General features: G+C 46.5%; 1 protein-coding gene across 2 annotated transcripts in view; it reads left to right on the top strand.

Moving 5' to 3' along the window:
- The first annotated feature begins 12525 nt into the window (after nt 1–12525).
- LOC128700151 (protein tiptop) overlaps nt 12526–23678 on the top strand; it is a 236825-nt gene continuing 225672 nt past the window's right edge. For both annotated transcript variants that reach the window (XM_053793126.2, XM_070100666.1), the window contains exon 1: nt 12526–12769. The gene's annotated coding sequence lies outside the window, so the exon portion shown is untranslated. The remainder of the gene's footprint in view (nt 12770–23678) is intronic.

The following is a 23678-nucleotide window of genomic DNA, read 5'->3' as shown; positions in this document are numbered from 1 at the left end:
ATTCAAAAATGTAATTTTTATAATTAAAATAATCATAATTATAATCTTTATCAGCTTGATGCAAGTTTTGAGTTGCCGCACAAGGAACTTACTTTTTATGTTTTTTTTTTTGATTTACGTTTAACTGTAGAGAAAGCTGAAGTCAGCTTAATGGCAGATAGAAGGTGGGAGAGTTGACATTGGAGGGCATGGGAGGTCGTGCCTGGGAGCAGAGGGAGATCACACACTGGGTGTCCAGGTCAGTCATGTTCCTTGTCTTCACGCATCTGGGTGCATTCCACTGCAGCGGGCAGGTGTGTGGATGGCAGGGCTTCATTGGTAATAGGTATGGCCACGCTGCCTCTGTGTGAATGACATATTTTATTGCTGGACGTTAATGGGTAACGTCTTGTCAAACTCCTGAAGATACGACTCCAGTTATTTCTAAACTTTAATACTCTTATTTACCCTATTTAAAATAAAAAGGGAAATAAATATATTTGCCTTTGGTTTGCAGCGAGACTGATGACGCTGTGTCAGGGGATGTACTTAAAGGATGATCTGCAGGAGGTCAGGAGAGAACTGATTATGACTTCGTGAAGGAATGCACTCAAGGTTCTTCAGGAGGCTCAGACGAGGACTGCACCAGGGAATGCACTCAAGGGAGGGTCTTCAGAAGGTTCAGACGAGGACTGCACCAAGGAATGCACTCAAGGGAGGGTCTTCAGAAGGTTCAGACGAGGACTGCACCAAGGAATGCACTCAAGGGAGGGTCTTCAGAAGGTTCAGACGAGGAATGCACTCAAGAGAGGGTCTTCAGGAGGTTCAGACGAGGACTGCACCAAGGAATGCACTCAAGGGAGGGTCTTCAGGAGGTTCAGACGAGGACTGCACCAAGGAATGCACTCGAGGGAGGGTCTTCAGGAGGTTCAAGTCAGCCTGTAAATGATCCATTCTCATTATCGTGTCTGTCATGGAGAGCAAAAACTGTGGCCAAGAGGAAGTTTCATTACCCATTAAGTAGACTTTGATTAGCCAAGGAGTCGAGCGATGTGCGCCGCTGCCCGAGCGGCGGGTCAAGGTGCTTTTCTGATGGCTCTTGCTCCCTGGTTAAGGTGGGTACAGGTGTTGCAACAGGTAGGTTCAAATAGGTGTGTACTAGACTAGCTGACTCCATGACTCTGTGATAAGACAATCCTTACATAGTAATGCCCACGAGCTGTTGGAATGATATATTAGGCACGTTGCAGATATTATACCCATTGTGGAATGCTTGAGGATGTCCACACTGATAACCTCCATGTATAATAACGATGCTGTGTGATGGGGAGCTAGTTAACTGTAGTTAACTTTTTGTTCTCATCTTGTAACTGTCATGTAGATCAGAGTAGCGGCACAATGCTTGATTTACCAGAGAGTGCTTAACAACAGCAAAAAAATGTGTTAGCATGAGTACGGAGAAATGTGGTTACTGGAGAATCTGGGTGTGTTTGTCTGGGCTCTGGGAATTCTTGGTACGACTGTAAGTATTGAAAAGCGGAACAGGTCACATGGGCTAATGTAACCTGACTTCAGTCTTGTAGTGTTGGGAAGGGCTTAAGTTATTATTATTATTATTATTATTATTATTATTATTATTATTATTATTATTATTGTTGTTGTTGTTGTTGGGGAAGCGCTAAGTTCGTAGGGGTTATAAACTGCCTGGAGAATGGGAGTTAATCAGGTTTGATTCAAGCTCTTAATTTCTTGAATCAGGAAATCTTCACCAGCATCAGCTTGATGGGCTTGGACGTGAAGTGCTGGTCAGGGAGGGGAAGTGCGGCTCTGAGAAAATCTTAACCGTACATAGGCGGGTAAAAGAGGATTAGAAGACACTGACAAGTGTTCATTGAAGTATACAATCAGCGTATACATATTTCCTGATACCGTTGATGTTCCTTCAACAAGTGTCTGTGGTTGAAGACTCTGCAAGCAGCAGAACAGGACAATATCGGTATAACGTTTCGCTCTTAGAGCCTATTCAAGTCTTAGAGCGAAACGTTTTCTCAATAAAGACTTGTATCGTTATGTATCTTTCACTTCAGATAATATAGTTTTGTTCTCGTTCTCGTACCATAGAACAATTACTGGGCTGTTAATATTGACTTCGATTTAGCCTCTTTCATATTAAAAATATAAGTAGGTTAAGTGGGTGTTTGTGTTTGTGTTTGATAATTAAGTCAAATGGGATTATAAATGGGTGTGAGGTGGGTAGGTGTAAGGAAGGAGTGTGGTTGAGACAACTTGCTAAATGGAAGTGGGGAGTATAAGAGGTGCAGCATGGGGAGGAAGTCAGAAAGAAGAGAAAAAGAAGGAAGGAGCCGTGCAGGGAGGGAAGGGAGACAACAGGTAAGAAGGGAGGGAAGGCAGAAAAGTGGGAGGAAGGGAGGAAAGCAGTTAGGGAGGGAAGGAAGGATCCAAGTAGGGAGGTAGGCAGGGAGGTGAGGCAGGGTGTGGCGGAAACCTTGGGTCAGCGGTCTTGCTCTGTTGGTCAAGTGTGGCGTTGCTCATCCCCTCCCTCCCTCCCTTTCCCCCCTCCCTCTCTCCCTCCCTCCCTTTTCCCCCTCCTTCCTCCTTTTCTCTTTCTCCTCTGTACTTCCTCTCCCTGCCTATCTCTCTCACCCTATCTTCCTTTCCCACTTCCCTTCTCATCTCTCCCTGATAACCCTTCTTCCCTTGTGACTGCTCAACTATGTGCGTGCGTGCACACACGCACGCGGAAGAGTCCCATGCGCACCTGCATGCAAATTATAGTTAGCACGCAATCTCACTGGACTTGTGAATGCGCATGTGGTTTAATAATCAACGCTACACGCAGTGCCGACTCTCTCATTCAACATTTTTGATGTGACCTCATTTGACACACACACACACACACACACACACACACACACACACACACACACACACACACACACACACACACACACACACACACACACACACACACACAGGGCCAGGAGCTCGGACTCGACCCCCGCAACCTCAACTAGGTGAGTACACACAGCCAGGAGCTATGAATCGACCCCTGCAACCACAACTAGGCGAGTACACACACAAAACTGTCAGCTTAAAGACATACATGAATCGACCCCTGCAACCACAAATAGGTAAGTACACATGAAAGACTGTATCACAGAGTTCTGAAGATGATGTAGTACAACATAGAGCTCTGCCGCTACTACAAATAGGTAATGGCAGATATGTAATCACCAGTTAGTACTCCCACACACGTGTACTAAGTGTGTTTCCTCACCATAATGGTACACAATGCCAACAAGATGAGGAATTAGACATACGTGCAACACCTGGCCAACTTCATTTGAAGACACTTTGTCAACCACTGGCTTTATACATTCTATTCAGAAATGTCTCGTAGAGAGGTTAGTAAGGTAGCTTGTGTTTGTATCTACAAGTGATGTTTGTGTCTACAAGTGATGTTTGTGTCTACAAGTGATGTTTGTGTCTACAAGTGATGTTTGTGTCTACAAGTGATGTTTGTGTCTACAAGTGATGTTTGTGTCTACAAGTGATGTTTGTGTCTACAAGTGATATTTGTGTCTACAAGTGAGGTTTGTATCTGCAGATGATCGTATCTACAAGTGATGTTCGTATCTACAAGTGAATTTATCTACAAGTCATGTTTGTGTCTACAAGTGATGTTTATATCTACAAGTGATGTTTATATCTACAAGTGATGTTTATATCTACAAGTGATGTTCGTATCTGCAGATGATCGTATCTAGAAGTGATGTTCGTATCTACAAGTGAATTTGTATCTACAAGTGATGTTTGTATCTACAAGTGATGTTTGTATCTACAAGTGATGTTTGTATCTTATCTACAAGTGATGTTCGTATCTACAAGTGATGTTTGTATCTACAAGTGATGTTTGTATCTTATCTACAAGTGATGTTTGTATCTACAAGTGATGTTTGTATCTTATCTACAGGTGATGTTTGTATCTACAAGTGATGTTTGTATCTTATCTACAAGTGATGTTCGTATCTACAAGTGATATTCGTATCTACAAGTGATGTTCGTATCTGCAAGTGATCGTATCTACAAGTGATGTTCGTATCTGCAAGTGATCGTATCTTCAAGTGATGTTTGTATCTACAAGTGATGTTTGTATCTTATCTACAAGTGATGTTCGTATCTACAAGTGATGTTCGTATCTACAAGTGATGTTTGTATCTACAAGTGATGTTTGTATCTACAAGTGATGTTTGTATCTACAAGTGATGTTCGTATCTGCAAGTGATCGTATCTACAAGTGATGTTCGTATCTACAAGTGATGTTCGTATCTACAAGTGATGTTGCAGCTGCAACACTATAAACAACAGTATAGTTCGTCATTATAAACCTGGATATTGTGACACAAAGAAAAACAAGAATACTAAAGTAATCTTGTGTTATTGCCAGTAGTTGTCGTTATAACTTTCACTATTTACATCATTAACATCCTCATCACTATTATTATCGCCACTACTCTAATCATTATCACCATCTCCGTAATATCCTCATCACTATTATTATCGCCACTACTCATCATTATCACCATCTCCGTAACATCCTCATCATTGCACCATCTTCATCGCCACGATTAACAACATTATTAATGAACGGTAGCGATAACAATAACAACAAACATTACACGAATTGTATTGTTCGAGTCACAGTATTGTGACTTTAATTTTTTTTTACCATCAGACATGTGAGGACCAACAGCTGTAATAGCAGAGTAAGACACATGTGCAACAGCTGATGGACTGATTACATCTTTGCTTTCACACACCTGCTGCCTCTGTATTTGACTGAAGAAGTCTACTGTGTGGGCGAAACGTTTCAGTCAGCAAGATAGCCAGCTGTTGCTCATGTGTGTTACTCTGCAAGTTGTCAGCATTATGTAAAGTTTTGAACATCCAGTAACAGCAGTATTGCTGTTAGCTTCAGTAACAACAGTACTGCTGTCAGTTTTAGTAATAGCAATACTGGTGTTAGCTTCAGTAACAGCAGTACGTCTGTTACTGAAGCTAAGCTTCAGTGAGAGAAAGCTGTCAGTTTCAGTAAGAGGAGGATGTCAGCGGGTATATGGTTGTAATCTGGTGGGAGGAATCACCTTCAGGTCCTCCCAGACTCTGATTGTCTAGCTGTCACCGTCCTTCACTGCCTCCTAGTCCAGCTTTCACTGCCAGCCCTCACTGCTTCCTCCAGCCCCCAGTGCCTTTTCTAACCGCCACCACCAGCCCTTGCATCAGCCCTTAACGCCAGTAGTGGCGGCGGCGGGTGTGGCGGCGGCGGGTGCAGCCACAACATGACGGCCCAACAAGTGTGGAGAACTGCCGATTATGAACCCTGGTGATAAGCTGTCAGTGCCACGTGTTCCCCCACCACTGTCCCCCTCCCCAGCACTCTAACCCTCCCTGTACCTCCATCATCCTCTCCCTCCCACGCCGCCTCCACCATCACTGATCCCCACTACACATCCACCCACTGCCACCTCAAACTCACTCACCCACCACCTCACACCCACTCACTCCCACCTTCCCTCCCAGTACTTTTACAACTCTCCACCATTCTACCCCTTACCCCACCATTCATCCCCTTTTCCTGCTGCCACAGCACTCTCATCTCTTCCCTCCCTACCCCACCATTCTGTCTACACTGCAGCGCAGGAGCAAGGAACTTGGAGTGATTGCATTCACGTCCCACATTATGCTTTGAGTTTTAAGTATTAAGAAGCACGATCGCTAACCATATTGATTCACAATTGCACAACCCATGCCAGCATGGGTTTAGGGCAGGTTGTTCTGCCTCTTGCGACGACTGGAGTATTACGACATAGTCTTGGATGCACTGTAAGACGAAAATGCAGATGTAATGTACACAGATTTTGCAAAAGCTTTCGACAGGGACGGTTATGATGTAATAGAGCACAACGAAAGGAATAACTGGAAACGTGGGCAGATGATTTTTAACTTTCTAATAAATGGAATTAAGTTAGAGGTTGTCACAGTAAAAAGCTGTGTTCCCCAGGGCACAGAACTCACCTTCGTCCTTTGTCCTCATCCTCATATCCTACATAGAGATATAAATCGTAGCACCACATCAGCCTTTGTAGATACTAGAATTTGTATGAGTTGGATCCATCTCCAATCAGATATAAACCAAGTCTTTCAGTTTGCCACTGGCAACAATGTTATGTTCATTAAGGACAGATTTCAGCTACGTTATGGAAAACACGGGGAACACTAGAAGAGAGTATAAAACACGGGGAACACTAGAAGAGAGTATAAAACACGGGGAACACTAGAAGAGAGTATAAAACACGGGGAACACTAGAAGAGAGTATAAAACACGGGGAACACTAGAAGAGAGTATAAAACACGGGGAACACTAGAAGAGAGTATAAAACACGGGGATTACTAGAAGAGAGTATAAAACACGGGGAACACTAGAAGAGAGTATAAAACACGGGGATTACTAGAAGAGAGTATAAAACACGGGGAACACTAGAAGAGAGTATAAAACACGGGGAACACTAGAAGAGAGTATAAAACACGGGGAACACTAGAAGAGAGTATAAAACACGGGGATTACTAGAAGAGAGTATAAAACACGGGGAACACTAGAAGAGAGTATAAAACACGGGGATTACTAGAAGAGAGTATAAAACACGGGGAACACTAGAAGAGAGTATAAAACACGGGGAACACTAGAAGAGAGTATAAAACACGCGGAACACTAGAAGAGAGTATAAAACACGGGGAACACTAGAAGAGAGTATAAAACACGGGGAACACTAGAAGAGAGTATAAAACACGGGGAACACTAGAAGATAGTATAAAACACGGGGAACACTAGAAGAGAGTATAAAACACGGGGATTACTAGAAGAGAGTATAAAACACGGGGGTAACTAGAAGAAAGCATAAAACACGGGGATAACTAGAAGAGAGTATAAAACACGGGGATAACTAGGAGAGAGTATAAAACACGGGGATAACTAGGAGAGAGTATAAAACACGGGGATAACTAGAAGAAAGTATAAAACACGGGGATAACTAGAAGAGAGTATAAAACACGGGGATAACTAGAAGAGAGTATAAAACACGGGGATAACTAGAAGAAAGTATAAAACACGGGGATAACTAGAAGAAAGTATAAAACACGGGGATAACTAGAAGAAAGTATAAAACACGGGGATAACTAGAAGAAAGTATAAAACACGGGGATAACTAGAAGAAAGTATAAAACACGGGGATAACTAGAAGAAAGTATAAAACACGGGGAACACTAGAAGAGAGTATAAAACACGGGGATAACTAGCAGAGAGTATAAAACACGGGGATAACTAGAAGAAAGTATAAAACACGGGGTTAACTAGGAGAGAGTATAAAACACGGGGATAACTAGAAGAAAGTATAAAACACGGGGATAACTAGGAGAGAGTATAAAACACGGGGATAACTAGAAGAAAGTATAAAACACGGGGGTAACTAGGAGAGAGTATAAAACACGGGGATAACTAGAAGAAAGTATAAAACACGGGGGTAACTAGGAGAGAGTATAAAACACGGGGATAACTAGGAGAGAGTATAAAACACGGGGGTAACTAGGAGAGAGTATAAAACACGGGGATAACTAGAAGAAAGTATAAAACACGGGGGTAACTAGGAGAGAGTATAAAACACGGGAAAAACTAGAAGAGTATAAAACACGGGGAAAACTAGAAGAGTATAAAACACGGGGAAAACTAGAAGAGAGTATAAAACTAACTCTTACCACTTAATAGAACAAAAAATAAAATAGAGCAAACAGTAACGTGAAAGACTTGATAATGTCATAGGATCTCACTTTTAATTATGACAGAAGTGTTATCACAACCACGAAGTAGATGATTGGATGGATAATGAGAACCTTCAAAACAAGATGCCAAGCCAATGATGGTTCACTTTAAGTCGTTTGTTCTCTCTAGGATGGAATATTACTCTTCACTAACAGCCCCTGTTAAAGCAGACGAAATTGCAGAGTTAGAGAATGTACAGAAAGTCTTCATTGCTCGTATAAATTCAGCCAAGCACCTAAATTACTGGGAACATTTAAAGTCTCTTGACCTGAACTCCTTGGATCGCAGGCGAGAAAGATACACCATAATTTACACAAAAAATCCTAGAGGGATTGCCCCCCCCCAATTAGGACATACAGCCTACAAAAGTAAGAGGATGGGTAGAAGTTGCGAAATATCCCCAGTGAAAAGCAAGGGTGCTCTGGGTACAGTAAGAGATAACACAATATGTGTAAGGGGCCCAGGATTCCTCAGCCTCCTATCATACGTCAGGGGGATTACTAACAGACATCTAGCTACTCCTAACCATCTTCAAGAGGGAAGTTGATAATTTGTCAAGTCGGTTTCTGATTAGTCGGGTTGTGTTGTTCGTAAGTGGGTCTGCGTGCGGCCAGCAGTAACAGCCTGGTTCATTACTACAAATAACCCGCACATAAGAGAGAGAAGCTTACGACGACGTTTCGGTCCGACTTGGACCATTTACAAAGAGTGACTTTGTAAATAGTCCAAGTCGGACCGAAACGTCGTCGTAAGCTCCTCTCTCTTATGTGCGGGTTATTCGTGTATTGATCCAGTCTCGGTATTGTGACTTTTTTTGTTCTTTACCATTAAATTACGGGTCAGGGGGCGCTGACCCCCGAGAACACCGTTCAGATATTGTTGAGGTCTTACGCAGTAAACTATAAAGAGCATATTATATTCCTCCAATTCTCGTCTCTCGATGTCCCTCTTTTATTCTCCTATCCACCATACCGTCCGTTCCATCCGCCCTCATCCTGGGGATGGACGGACGGACCACGTTGATGAATGCAGATCAACTTGCCGTGATATGGAAATGTACTCAACTGAAATTGGGAGTAGTTTTAGCCCTGGTGAATATTATTAAGTGTTTTACATGCCATTGAAAGCTCATGTTTATCGCTGTTAATTACTGGTTGATTTGTATGCGGCTCCTGAGAGTGGCAGTCGGCCAGGCATCGGCTTTATTGCGGACGCACATCACACTGCCAGCGACAAAAAATACACAAAATTACACGCCTGTTTGTGTTTTTTTCCCTGCCCCTCTCTTCCCCCCCCCTTCCCCGTGTTTGCATAATATCACGAGAAGCCGCCAGAGGCGCTGCTGGTGAGTAAGCTAATGAACAGCGGCAGGCGGAGAACACCAGGTGATCACAGTACACCTGATAATGACGATAACTTGGTGATCACTATACATCTGATAATGATAAAATAATTGTGATATTGAGGATGATATTCTTGATAATCATTAATATTGTAAGGTAAATAATAATTAGGATTCTGAAAGAATTAAAATTTTGAGCTCCTTTACTGCGCTCAAAGCTTCCTGGCTGATTTTAGGACTCTGCATTCAAAGCTTCTTTACTCTTCGGGGCTCCTTGACTATCTAGAGTTCTCTGATGGTCTCAGGGCTTCCTGCCCTGGGTTGGCTCTACCAGGGTTTAGGGCTGCCCAACCCCCAGCATCCCTGGAAGTAGTCCTTGTTGTGGGTCGGTGGTAAAAGTTAAGCAGCCTCTCAATCATACCACATTAGCATCCCTTAATGACCTCGGCAATCAACCAATTGTGTGTCACTCTCCCTCGCACGTCGTTTTGATTGGTCGAGCTAATTACCACCGGGGAAAAATGAGAATATACTTCTGTCGAATTATTATTGTTCGGTAATGATAAAAAAAATATTAATAATTTCCTGTCAATTTTGTGTTCATCACACTTGTGTGATATTGATGTGTATCTGGTGGAGTGTGTGTGGGAGTGGAGGCAAGAGTGTGTGAGGGAGTGGAGGCAAGAGTGTGTGTGGGAGTGGAGGCAAGAGTGTGTGTGGGAGTGGAGGCAAGAGTGTGTGTGGGAGTGGAGGCAAGAGTGTGTGTGGGAGTGGAGGCAAGAGTGTGTGTGGGAGTGGAGGCAAGAGTGTGTGTGGGAGTGGAGGCAAGAGTGTGTGAGGGAGTGGAGGCAAGAGTGTGTGAGGGAGTGGAGGCAAGAGTGTGTGTGGGAGTGGAGGCAAGAGTGTGTGTGGGAGTGGAGGCAAGAGTGTGTGGGAGTGGAGGCAAGAGTGTGTGTGGGAGTGGAGGCAAGAGTGTGTGAGGGAGTGGAGGCAAGAGTGTGTGAGGGAGTGGAGGCAAGAGTGTGTGTGGGAGTGGAGGCAAGAGTGTGGGAGTGGAGGCAAGAGTGTGTGAGGGAGTGGAGGCAAGAGTGTGTGTGGGAGTGGAGGCAAGAGTGTGGGAGTGGAGGCAAGAGTGTGTGTGGGAGTGGAGGCAAGAGTGTGTGGGGGAGTGGAGGCAAGAGTGTGTGAGGGAGTGGAGGCAAGAGTGTGTGGGGAAGTGGAGGCAAGAGTGTGTGTGGGAGTGGAGGCAAGAGTGTGTGTGGGAGTGGAGGCAAGAGTGTGTGGGGGAGTGGAGGCAAGAGTGTGTGAGGGAGTGGAGGCAAGAGTGTATGACGGAGTGGAGGCATGAGTGTGTGAGGGAGTGGAGGCAAGAGTGTGTGAGGGAGTGGAGGCAAGAGTGTGTGGGGGAGTGGAGGCAAGAGTGTGTGAGGGAGTGGAGGCAAGAGTGTGTGACGGAGTGGAGGCATGAGTGTGTGAGGGAGTGGAGGCAAGAGTGTGTGGGGGAGTGGAGGCAAGAGTGTGTGTGGGAGTGGAGGCAAGAGTGTGTGAGGGAGTGGAGGCAAGAGTGTGTGACGGAGTGGAGGCATGAGTGTGTGAGGGAGTGGAGGCAAGAGTGTGTGAGGGAGTGGAGGCAAGAGTGTGTGAGGGAGTGGAGGCATGAGTGTGTGAGGGATGGGAGGCAAGTGTGAGGGAGTGGAGGAAAGAGTGTGTGTGGGAGTGGAGGGAAGAGTGTGTGTGGGAATGGAGGGAAGAGTGTGTGTGGGAGTGGAGGGAAGAGTGTGTGTGGGAGTGGAGGGAAGAGTGTGTGAGGGATGGGAGGCAAGAGAGTGTGTGAGGTAGGGTACTTCGTGTGAGGAGTGAGAGTGAGTGACAGACGGTGGAGTCAAGAGTGAGAGAGGAAATGGTAAGTGGAAGACAGATGGAGGGAAGAATGTGAGAGGAAAGGAAAGGAGTGTGTGAAGGGGGTGAGAGTGTGAAGGGAGACTAGAAAAAAAATAGTGAGGGGGGAGAGCGAGGTAAAGTGAGAGAAAGATCCAGTTTAGAAGATTTTTTTGTAAATATCAAAAATTGTATACATCAAAAGTTACATAGTGAAAACAAAAACTGGATATTTCCCTGTCATATTCCATCACACAGGATGAGTCACATGGTGTAGCTGGGAAACTTGAGAACGGTGATGAGAATATTGTCAGGTATTGGGTTAAAGTTTCGCCAGCTGAGGCAGCCTCCATTATTATTTTTTATAATTAAAACTAAGCACTAAACCCACATGGGTCATACGGTGCTGCGTACAGCCTCGAGAGGTTTTCTTCCAGCACGGCTGGAGTTGACGTTACTTGGGATGCCTATCCCGGTTGGAGAGAAGAGGGTGACCCGTAGGAGGTCACAGAATGGGGAATGGGAGATAATCATATTTGAGAAAGAGGGAGGGCTGTTCCCAGAGTCCTTCAGCAGCATCCTTCAAGGAACCATTCCTAGAAAGCACTTGATACCCAAGTACAACTTATTTACGCTGTTTAACACTGGTCCAAGCGAAGGTATTGTACACAACACTGAGGAATATGATATGTACATTTATGTTGTTCTCGTGTTTATTATACCGGTATTTGTTACGAGGCTGCTTTTTTTGTTAAGTAGGGACATACTTTAAGAGGTTGAGACTGTAAAGTGTGTGGAAGGATGTAGACTGGCAGGCAGACAGGGAGGCAAGCAAGCAGAAAGGTAGCTAAACTGCCATTCTTCTAAGCAGGAAGATTGCCTGCCTGAGGATACATGTGTGTGTGAGAGTAAAGGGGCAGGAGGTAGTGTTGAGGTGATCACCGCCATAGCGACCAGACTGAAGCAAATGTGACAGGTGATGGATGACTTGACCGCTCGCACCGTCCACTAAATAATGGAAAGAGAACCTCCGATAATTAAGGGAAAGAGTGATAAATGATAAGTCTACCCGTTGATACATTTCATCGAGGGGGCGTTGACCCCCAGAACACCCTCCAGGTATCGTTACCGTAGGACGTCGCACGATGGACGAGCCTCCCTGTGGACGCAGAGGTAGGTGCGGGTGCAGAGGGGGTGGTATACTAATATTCGATATAAAAGAAACGCGTTGCAGGCAAAGCTCTGTGTAGAGCTTTTATAAGTGAGGATAAAACTCGACACAGAGCAATTTCAAAATATTCAATGCCGAAGGTCGCAGAACGCGCCAATAGATGGTGGGGGAGGCAGACCACACCAGGTGGTGAAGGGTGGCAGACCACGCCAGCAGGTGGTGAAGGGTGGCAGACCACGCCAGCAGGTGGTGGGGGAGGCAGACCACACCAGGTGGTGGAGGGTGGCAGACCACACCAGCAGGTGGTGGGGGTGGCAGACCACGCCAGCAGGTAGTGGCGGGTGACAGACCACGCCAGCAGGTGGTGGTGGTGGCAGACCACAAAAGCACCTGGTAGTTGTGGTAGCAGAGAGGAGCATCATAAGTGTCTACAGCCTGAGGGAGCAGAAGCACTGAGCCAGCACCACTAGCGCCACTGATCGTCTTGTTACATGATGAACTGGCGGTAAGTGGCAGTTCGTCTTGGCGACACCCCACTTACATTGTTCCGCCCACTATTTTACACTCTCCAAGTGTGTGTTATCAACTGACAGTGGTCTTCTTCTCTGTTTTCATTGGTAAAAAGAGCTCTTGATCCTCGTCTTGGAATTCTATTATTATTATTATTATTATTATTATTATTATTATTATTATTATTATTATTATTATTCACGGGGAATTGTAAAATCCGTGAGAGGTCACACAGTTCTTTGGGAAAATAAAGGTTGGGAAGAATCAGGTCTGGTGTGAGGTAGGGAGGGAAGGTTTGATTCCTTGATTTAAAAGTCCTTTACCCCCTAAAGGGGTGAAAGCTTGTAACCTTGTTGAAGGTTCCTCGTAGCCTCTAGGGAGGCTTCGCTTAGCCTCAGTGGAGGCTTCTCGAAAACTGTAGATTCCTTAAAGGCTTTCTGAAGGTTCATAGCCTCCACGAAGGTTCAATGTAGCCTTGAAGGCTTCTCGTAGCCTTGAAAAAAGTAGATCTCTTAAAGGCTCTGAAGGCTTCTCGTAGCCTTGAAAAAAGTAGATCTCTGAAGGCTTCTCGTAGCCTTGAAAAAAGTAGATCTCTTAAAGGCTCTGAAGACTTCTCGTAGCCTCCTTGAACACGGTAAGGCTCTCTGAAGGCTCCTCATACCCTCCCCCCCACCACACGCACAGCACGAGCCACACTGTACGCAACATTAGCCTCAACAACTACAGTGGAACTATTATATCGTTTGCCGAGTTCAGAGTGTGCTGTAATGTTGCCATTGGTCAAAATTGGTGCTCAAATATTGGCTGGTTTATCATCCCCATCATGTTTTGGTGTGCACTCTACTCTTTATCGCTTTTACATATGCTCACGTGTTTGTATTTACATCACTCAAAAAATATTCCGGACTAGTGTTTTTTATTACTTTTTTTTTTTAAATATACATTTTTTTTTTGACAACGTGGATACGAAATTATAGGTGATTTCTACCTAGAGGATATGTGCATATATTTTTTTTTGTTAATTGCAAAGTTTGGTTTCTTTTTCTTTCTGCCTGTTCTCTCTCTCTCTCTCTCTCTCTCTCTCTCTCTCTCTCTCTCTCTCTCTCTCTCTCTCTCTCTCTCTCTCTCTCTCTCTCTCCCTCCCTCGTGTGCTCTGTGCATGTTCCTTACTTGTCTTCTATGTTCCCCCCGCTAGTTCCACCGTTCTCCCCGCCTGTTCCACCGTTCCCCCCGCTTGTTCCACCGTTCTCCCTGCCTGTTCCACCGGTCCCCCCCGCCTTTTCCACCGTTCTCCCCGCCTGTTCCACCGTTCCCCCGCTTGTTCCACCGTTCTCCCCGCCTGTTCCACCGTTCCTCCCGCCTGTTCTACCTTTCCCCCTGCCCATTCCCCCGTTCCTTCCGCCTGTTCCACCGTTCCTGCCGCCTGTTCCACCGTTCCTCCTGCCTGTTCCACCGTTACCCCCGCCTGTTCCACCGTTCCTCCCGCCTGTTCCACCGTACCTCCCGCCTGTTCCACCGTTCCTTCCGCCTGTTCTACCGTTCCTCCCGCCTGTTTCACCGTTCCCCCGCCTGTTCCACCGTTCCTGCTGCCTGTTCCACCGTTCCTCCCGCCTGTTCTACCGCTACCCCCGCCTGTTCCACCGTTCCTCCCGCCTGTTCCACCGTTCCCCGCCTGTTCCACCGTTCCTCCCGCCTGTTCCACCGTTCCTCCCGCCTCTGCTCGTCCTGGTGTCGCTCTGCTGCTCCTGCTGTTGTTATTAATCGATTACATTCGCTAATATTTCATCAAAATCATTTCCCTGAGAGCGAAACGTTGAAGTGACAGTTCTTAATCATCTCATTTCATTTATTCTAATTGGTTGTTACCATTTATCAGGGAGCAGTTAGTGTCTGCGTGAATCATAGCAGATGACGAGAGAAACGATGGCTTCTCTGATTACTGCTGCCTCCTCCTGCCGCCCCTATTGTGCAACCCTCCCCTCCCCTCCCCTTCTATCTCCCCCTCTCTCCCTCTCCCCCCTTTCACCATTACAATATATCATTGTTAATTAAAAAACAGCGTGGATGCTGCTGACGTAGTGGTGATGGTCCAAGATGTAACCATGGTGACGGTATAACAACAATAGGTAGTGTGACTGTATATCGCTATTTAAAGGACTGTGGATCGAGTCTTCATCATTTATAGAACTGCTGACCGATGGCTGACACTCAGATGGTGTGTTCTCCAGCACCTGCTGACGGCTGACACAGATGGTGTGTTCTCCAGCACCTGCTGACTGACTGACGGCTGACACAGATGGTGTGTTCTCCAGCACCTATTGACTGACGGCTGACACTCACAGATGGTTTGTTCTTCAGCACCTGCTGACTGACTGACGGCTGACACAGATGGTGTGTTCTCCAGCACCTGCTGACTGACTGACGGCTGACACAGATGGTGTGTTCTCCAGCACCTATTGACTGACGGCTGACACTCACAGATGGTGTGTTCTCCAGCACCTGCTGACTGACAGAAGGCTGACACTCGGTGTTTTGCACTGACACTGCAATTTCATGCAACTTTTTCGAGGCTAAAATTGTTGCTTTGTTCCTCAGGTAATGAGATGTCGCACTTAATGCAACATTGTTGTGAGAACTCTTGCAAGTGTTACCTGTTGACATGACAAGTGTGTGGCTGACTGTTGACATGACAGTGTGTGGCTGACTGTTGACATGACAGTGTGTGGCTGACTGTTGACATGACAAGTGTGTGGCTGACTGTTGACATGACAAGTGTGGCTGTTGACATGACAGTGTGTGGCTGACTGTTGACATGACAGTGTGTGGCTGACTGTTGACATGACAAGTGTGTGGCTGACTGTTGACATGACAGTGTGTGGCTGACTGTTGACATGACAAGTGTGTGGCTGACTGTTGACATGACAAGTGTGTGGCTGACTGTTGACATGACAGTGTGTGGCTGACTGTTGACATGACAAGTGTGTGGCTGACTGTTGACATGACAGTGTGTGGCTGACTGTTGACATGACAGTGTGTGGCTGCCTGTTGACATGACAGTGTGTGGCTGACTGTTGACATGACAGTGTGTGGCTGACTGTTGACATGACAGTGTGTGGCTGACTGTTGACATGACAGTGTGTGGCTGACTGTTGACATGACAGTGTGTGGCTGACTGTTGACATGACAGTGTGTGGCTGACTGTTGACATGACAAGTGTGTGGCTGACTGTTGACATGACAAGTGTGGCTGTTGACATGACAGTGTGTGGCTGACTGTTGACATGACAGTGTGTGGCTGACTGTTGACATGACAAGTGTGTGGCTGACTGTTGACATGACAAGTGTGTGGCTGACTGTTGACATGACAGTGTGTGGCTGACTGTTGACATGACAAGTGTGTGGCTGACTGTTGACATGACAGTGTGTGGCTGACTGTTGACATGACAAGTGTGTGGCTGACTGTTGACATGACAAGTGTGTGGCTGACTGTTGACATGACAGTGTGTGGCTGACTGTTGACATGACAAGTGTGTGGCTGACTGTTGACATGACAGTGTGTGGCTGACTGTTGACATGACAGTGTGTGGCTGCCTGTTGACATGACAGTGTGTGGCTGACTGTTGACATGACAGTGTGTGGCTGACTGTTGACATGACAAGTGTGTGGCTGCCTGTTGACATGACAGTGTGTGGCTGACTGTTGACATGACAGTGTGTGGCTGACTGTTGACATGACAGTGTGTGGCTGACTGTTGACATGACAAGTGTGTGGCTGACTGTTGACATGACAAGTGTGTGGCTGCCTGTTGACATGACAGCGTGTGGCTGACTGTTGACATGACAGTGTGTGGCTGACTGTTGATGTGAGTGTGGGGCTGATTGTTGACATGATAGTGTGTGGATGACTGTTGACATGACAGTGTGTGGATGACTGTTGACATGACAGTATGTGGCTGACTGTTGACATGACAGTGTGTGGCTGACTGTTGGCATGTCAGTGTGTGGCTGACTTGACATGACAGCGTGTGGCTGATTGTTGCCGTGACAGTGTGTGGCTGACTGTTGACGTGAGTGTGTGGCTGACTGTTAACGCGTGTGGCTGTCTGTTGAGAGTGTGTGGCTGACTGTTGACATGACAGTGTGTGGCTGATTGTGACGTGACAGTGTGTGTTACTAGGTGTTGACCTTACGGTGTTTCTGCTGGTTTGTGTTGACGTGACAGTGTGTGCTGGTAGATGGTGACATGACAGGATGCGACTAATTGTTGAAGTGGCAAGGTGTGGGTCAGAGAGGAAATCAGTTCCAGAAAACGTCAGGCTCAACAAGGTTGTGATGGCTCTCTGGGCCTACTGGCTGTAAGCATGGAGAGGCGGTGATCCAGTAAGGGTCATAAATTAGCGGTAGCAACAGCTTGGCTGCTAAAGTAGTATGTAGAGATGTGTGGCCACAGATCTGGCCTCAAGTGTGGCCACGGGAGTAAAATCCTCAAAACCAGTCACGGGGATCTTCCCAAAATATTTTAACTGATGTTGAGTAGCCATACACGTCTTCGTTTTTCTGTAGATTTAGTAAACTTTTGTCACTAGCATTGTCTCTAAATGTCGTACTTGTTAATGTTTGGAGAGATGATAATGGCGTGGTAATACCTAAACAACACACAGGACTTTTACCCGCCTCTAACCTCTATAATTACTGCACATTGGACTGCCAAGATTAAATGGAAAACATATATTTTATTACGGCAGCTTCAGCACCGAGCAATTTTTACCCTGATCTATCGCGACCCATAAACTCTAATAGTTTAATTGGTCTTCATTACTACGAACTGTAGCGCGGTGCATTTTGATAATGGGTCGAGGCCCGCCCTAGTGCACTGAACACCACCACCCTTACCCCTGTCAGGCCTACTGGTTGGCTGACTACCCATGATGGAGCTCACGAGTGTCGTGCCTGGGAGAGCTCACGAGAGTCCTACAGGGAGAGCTCATGAAACTCAAGCATGAGGGCTTCCAGGATCATTCTGTTCTAGGAGAGAGCTCCAGTTACCTATGCATGAAAGGGACTATCAAGACCCCATGCTTGACCAGGACCATTTCATGAAGCGAACTTTATTACTAACTGTTACGGAGTACTGAAAAGAATATTTATATAAAATAATGCTCCATATATAATGTCATTTTCCGTGTAGTATACTGAAAGTGGACGTGTATTATTCCCTGAAAGCGAACGCGTTTTATTCCTGTCAGTCAGGCAGTGGCCAGGACAGGAGCAGATGAGAGGTGTGTTTAGTTAGTACAAATCGGGTGGTGACGAGGGTAAAGTCATCATGTTTGAGTAGGTAATTTTGGTAAGTTTTCTAGTATATACCAGAGGTGTTTGTGTTGAAGTGCTCTCATGCAGGGGCCTGTGTTTAGGAGAGTAACGTTTCCACTGTAGGCTAAGTAGCCTGCAGAAAGGGGGGGTGTCATGGAGCCTCCCTGTTCATAAATGTTCATTTATTTTAACTTATTAGTAGCAGTGTGCTAGTGAACTGGAGTGTGGTGGTTTTTTGTAGTAGTTATAAGTTGTATATAAATTACTGTTAATATAGATATATTTTTATATAGGGGGTTTTTGTCCTTCCAAATAATAATTAATATTGTTTAATATATGAGTACATGCTGGCCCAAGGTTTGCTGTGTTTTTCAGAGGAATTTTATAGCCCCTAGACAGCAGTGTTTACCTGGAGTTTACCTGGAGAGAGTTCCGAGGGTCAACGCCCCCGCGGCCCGGTCTGTGACCAGGCCTCCTTAGGTCAGTGTCCCAGGATGCGACCCACACCAGTCGACTAACACCCAGGTACCCATTTTACTGATGGGGAACATAGACAACAGGTTGAAAGAAACACGTCCAATGTTTCTACTCTGGCTGGGAATCGAACCCAGGCCCTCACCGTGTGAAGCGAGAGCGTTAACCACCAGGCCACCAGCAGCCTTTAGGAGCCACGAACATTTTATTTAAGTTACGAAGTCGTAACACTAACCAGCTTTCTTTAAGGTGTGTTATATTTGATAAGGAAGCTAGTAACAGATTAGAGTGCAGCATTCGGGGGAGTACATGTCACTCTCGACCTGTACTCCACGGAACGTAGGAAAGAAAGATTCATCATAATTTCTGAAATTTTTTTTAGAGGGACTGATCCCAGATCTGCACACTGAAATTATTCTCATTGTTTACCAGAGGTTTTGCAAACTGCAAAGTATCTCCAAGGAAAAGTGGGAGTGTAGTGACTACACTAAGAGATAGCTTAATAAGTGTAAAGGGACCAAGAGTTTTCAACACCGTCCCTACATAAGGATATTACCAGTAGACTCCTTGCTGTGTTCAGGTCAAATAAGTTAATGATCAGCCAGGTGGTGTTGCCTGCGTTACAGTACGTTCAGCTAGCATCAACATCCTGGTTGACGCCTCTATCTATCGGCTTGGTCTGGGACCGGGCCACGGGAGAGGTGACCCCGAAATAGTATTTAGCTACCCTTCAGGTAGCTTTTCTCAGTGCCACTGTTGGGTATGAAAGTAAGAGAATATGGCTCTGGTGCCACTCAAGGCTAGGTAGGTAGGTATAACGTTTGTGAGGAAAAAGGATAAGTGTTTCCTGACGCGGGTCTTAAGTCATATAATGACCCGCAGCTGGAGCTTTTCGTCATCTGACCGAGGCCTTCACTGTGCCACTCAAGAGTCTCGCAACCAGGTTTTATATACCTCGGTGTCACCGGCTCCATTAATCTCCAGTAATTATCGTTAAGTTAAAATAGTTTGTAGTGAGAATCCATGAAGCTAGGGCAGCAGTCAAGCAGGCTAACCACACTGACCTAAGGTAATCTAGCGGCTCTTACTTTATAAGTAGTGACTCGTTCATTATTTCTCACTTATAAACGCTTGTCTGTGCGATAGGTTATTATTGCAATTAATATAATTAGTAGTAGTCGTAGTTATTATTGTTTCGATAAACATCACCTAAATTGCACTCGTGAGAGGTGAAGAACGAGTGAAGAATGATTGAAGAAGACAAGTGAAAGATAAGCATAAAGGTGGTATAAATAAGATGGTATATATAAATTTCCAGCAGAATGTACTCGGGAATAGTACATTCCAACCGGATTAATTCAAATACAGGAACGATATATGAAAGTATTGTATTGGCAGTATAGTTGTATGGTGCACAGTACTGTTCTATTCCCTGTGAAGCTTTTAACCCATAGGAATCATACGGGTAGATTCAGTTCCTTGATTAAGCGGCCCTTATTAGTATCAGTGTTACCCCTCAAAGGATGAGAACTTCCTTTGTTCTCAAGTTCTACGGCTGCCGCTGCTGTATATGATGTCTTGAATGAAAGATTAAACTCGTGTTGATACGTATTTTATTGTGTCTCAACTCTCCTCTTTTCCCTTCTCCTTGTCCTTCTCTCTCTCTCCTGCTTCGCTTTCCTATCCCTCATTTCTTTTCCTCTGCTATCCCTCCTGCTACCCACGGGTGACAGGTACGGGTAACAGGCACGGGTGACAGGTGCGGGTAACGGGTGACAGGCACGGGTGACAGGTGCGGGTAACGGGTGACAGGCGCGGGTGACAGGCACGGGTGACAGGTGCGGGTGACAGGTGCGGGTAACGGGTAACAGGCGCGGGTGACAGGCACGGGTGACAGGCACGGGTGACAGGTGCGGGTAACGGGTGACAGGCACGGGTGACAGGCGCGGGTGACAGGTGCGGGTAACGGGTAACAGGCGCGGGTGACAGGCACGGGTGACAGGTGGGGGTAACGGGTGACAGGTACGGGTAACAGGCGCGCGTGACAGGCACGGGTGACAGGTGCGGGTAACGGGTGACAGGCGCGGGTGACAGGTGCGGGTAACGGGTGACAGGCACGGGTGACAGGCACGGGTGACAGGCACGGGTGCAAGTCACCCAGCGACCGATTAAAGTACAGTTGTGAACTTTAAACTAGATTCTTGCCAGCTTGCGGAAGTGCATCAGTGACATTGATGAATTCTTCGTCAGCTGCACCTTGTGGTGGCCTGGTGACGGTGGTGGTGGTGGTGGTGGTAGAAAGAGGGTGGGTGGTGGTAGATGGTCGTTGTGACGGTAGGGGTGGTGGTGGTAGGTTGTGGTGATGGTAGGGGTGGTGGTGGAAGGTTGTCGTGGTGATGGTAGGGGTGATGGTGGTAGGTTGTCGTGGTGATGGCAGGGGTGGTGGTGGTTGATTGTCGTGGTGATGGTAGGGGTGGTGGTGGTAGGTTGTCGTAGTGATGGTAGGGGTGGTGGTGGTAGGTTGTCGTAGTGATGGTAGGGGTGGTGGTGGTAGGTTGTCGTAGCGATGGTAGGGGTGGTGGTGGTAGGTTGTCGTAGTGATGGTAGGGGTGGTGGTGGTAGGTTGTCGTAGTGATGGTAGGGGTGGTGGTGGTAGGTTGTCGTGGTGATAGCATGGGAAGCGTCGCTGTCGCTGCTGTTGCTCCTACTATTGTTACTGTTGATCCTGCTCTTTTTGTTGCTCCTGCTTTTGTTGTTGCTGTTGCTTCTGTTGTTGCCCCTGCTGTTGCTTCTGTTATTGCCCTGTTATTGTTGCTCCTGCTGTTGCTCCTGCTGTTGTTCCTGCTGTTGCTTCTGCTGTTCTGCTGTTGCTCCTGTTGTTGCTCCGACTGTTGCTTCTGTTGCTGCTCCTGCTGTTGCTTCTGTTGCTGCTCCTGCTGTTGCTTCTGTTGTTGCTCCTGCTGTTGCTTCTGTTATTGCTCCTGCTGTTGCTCCTGCTGTTGCTCCTGTTGTTGCTCCGGCTGTTGCTTCTGTTGCTGCTCCTGCTGTTGCTTCTGTTGTTGCTCCTGCTGTTGCTTCTGTTTTCCCTGTTATTGTTGCTCCTGCTGTTGTTTCTGTTGTTGCTCCTGCTGTTGCTCCTGCTGTTGCTTCTGCTGTTGCTCCTGTTGTTGCTCCTGCTGTTGCCACTTGTGGTGTTGCTGTTACTGCTGCCGACGTTCTCTTTAATTCATAGTTTGTCATTCTTATGCATTTCACTCTCTTTAATGGTCCATATTTCATAGCAGGCGGAAATTACAGTGAACCAGCATGTCGTTCATTAAAAAGTGGAGAGATGTGAAAGAAGGGAGAGAGAGAGAGGGAGAGAGAGAGAGAGAGAGAGAGAGAGAGAGAGAGAGAGAGAGAGAGAGAGAGAGAGAGAGAGAGAGAGAGAGAGAGAGAGAGAGTGCTAGCTTAGCAAATATTGTTACTGAGGTCACTGCTAATGTTTTCGTTTCCATTTTTGCGTTACATTTTCTGAAGTGTGATAAAGATTGAAGGAGAGAGAGAGAGTGTGTGTGTGTGTGTGTGTGTGTGTGTGTGTGTGTGTGTGTGTGTGTGTGTGTTTGAGAGCGAGTGTCGGGAGGGGAGAGAGTAAGGGTGAGTGAGTGAGTGAGAGGTGTGGTGACATCTCAGCGTGGTGGGACAGGTGTGAGCATTAAGACAAGGGACCAAAATATCCCGGTGCTCCCCCACTACCACTCAAACGTGTGCAATAATTCTTGGTGAACATCACCACGGTGACAGCTACTCCACCAGCACCCCCCCATCATCCCCACCAACAACACCCCCACCAACAACACCCCCACCAACTACACCCCCACCAACAACACCCCCACCAACAACACCCCCACCAACAACAACCCCACCAACAACATCCCCACCCACATACCCACCAACAACATCCCCACCAACAACATCCCCACCATCATCATCCCCACCAACACCAGCCCCACCATCATCCCCACCAACAACACCCCCACCAACAACACCCCCACCAACAACACCCCCACCAACAACACCCCCACCAACACCCCCACCAACAACATCCCCACCAACAACATCCCCACCAACAACATCCCCACCATCAACACCCACCAACAACATCCCCACCAACAACATCCCCACCAACAACATCCCCACCAACAACATCCCCACCAACAACATCCCCACCAACAACATCCCCACCAACAACATCCCCACCAACAACATCCCCACCAACAACATCCCCACCAACAACAAACCCACCAACAACACCCCCACCAACAACACCCCCACCAACAACCATCATACCACCCTACCATGCCCAATTTTTCCTTTTTTCGCCTCTTTCTTCTCTCTTGTTTTTTCCTTCTCCCATTACCTCTCTCTCTTACACCATCTCTTCCACTTCTTTAACTCCATCCCCTTCCTTTCTATTTCCCTCCTATAGTTTCATTACCAGTCTTTCACTCATTTCCCTGCTCATCACCTCTGTTTCCTTCTCTTGCCTTCTACATCTCCTCTCTATCTTTCCCATTTCCTCTTCTATTTTTCCCATTCCTCTCTACCGTCCCCATCCTTCCCTCTTTATACCCTCCTCCGTCTCTCTCCCCATCTCTCCTCTCCATTCCTCTCGTGCTGGCTGCGTCTCCCTGTCTGGCCAGGAGTGGCAGCAACCACCACACCCGAACATTAATAAGGTGGGATATACACGTTCCTTGTCTCATGGTAAACCGCAATCATGAAATTAACTAATAAGTCGTTAGTTTGTTGACTCGTCTGTAAGTGGCTTAGGTGGGGTGGTTGGGGTGCTGATGGAGAGGGGGAGGGGTTGTAGTGATGGGGGTTGTGGTACAAACGAGGAGGTTGCACCGGTGACAGACCTGTCGCTGGTTTTCAGAGTCATAGACTCGTTGCCTGGCCTATGGCCAGACTTACATGTTGACTTCCTGAGCCCACGGCTCGTAGCTCTACATAGTAAGCATAACCTAGTTGATCTTGGCACCTGCAGGAGTTAACAAATGAGACACTTGGTCATAATTTGGATGTCTTTATTCTGGAAACCTTTCGCCAGTCAGTGGCTTATTCAGTTCATTGCAGA

This window comes from Cherax quadricarinatus, chromosome 74, assembly GCF_038502225.1.
Source record: "Cherax quadricarinatus isolate ZL_2023a chromosome 74, ASM3850222v1, whole genome shotgun sequence".
NCBI lineage: Eukaryota > Metazoa > Arthropoda > Malacostraca > Decapoda > Parastacidae > Cherax > Cherax quadricarinatus.
Note: the sequence above shows the minus strand (reverse complement) of the source record. Positions and strands in the feature narration are given on the sequence as shown.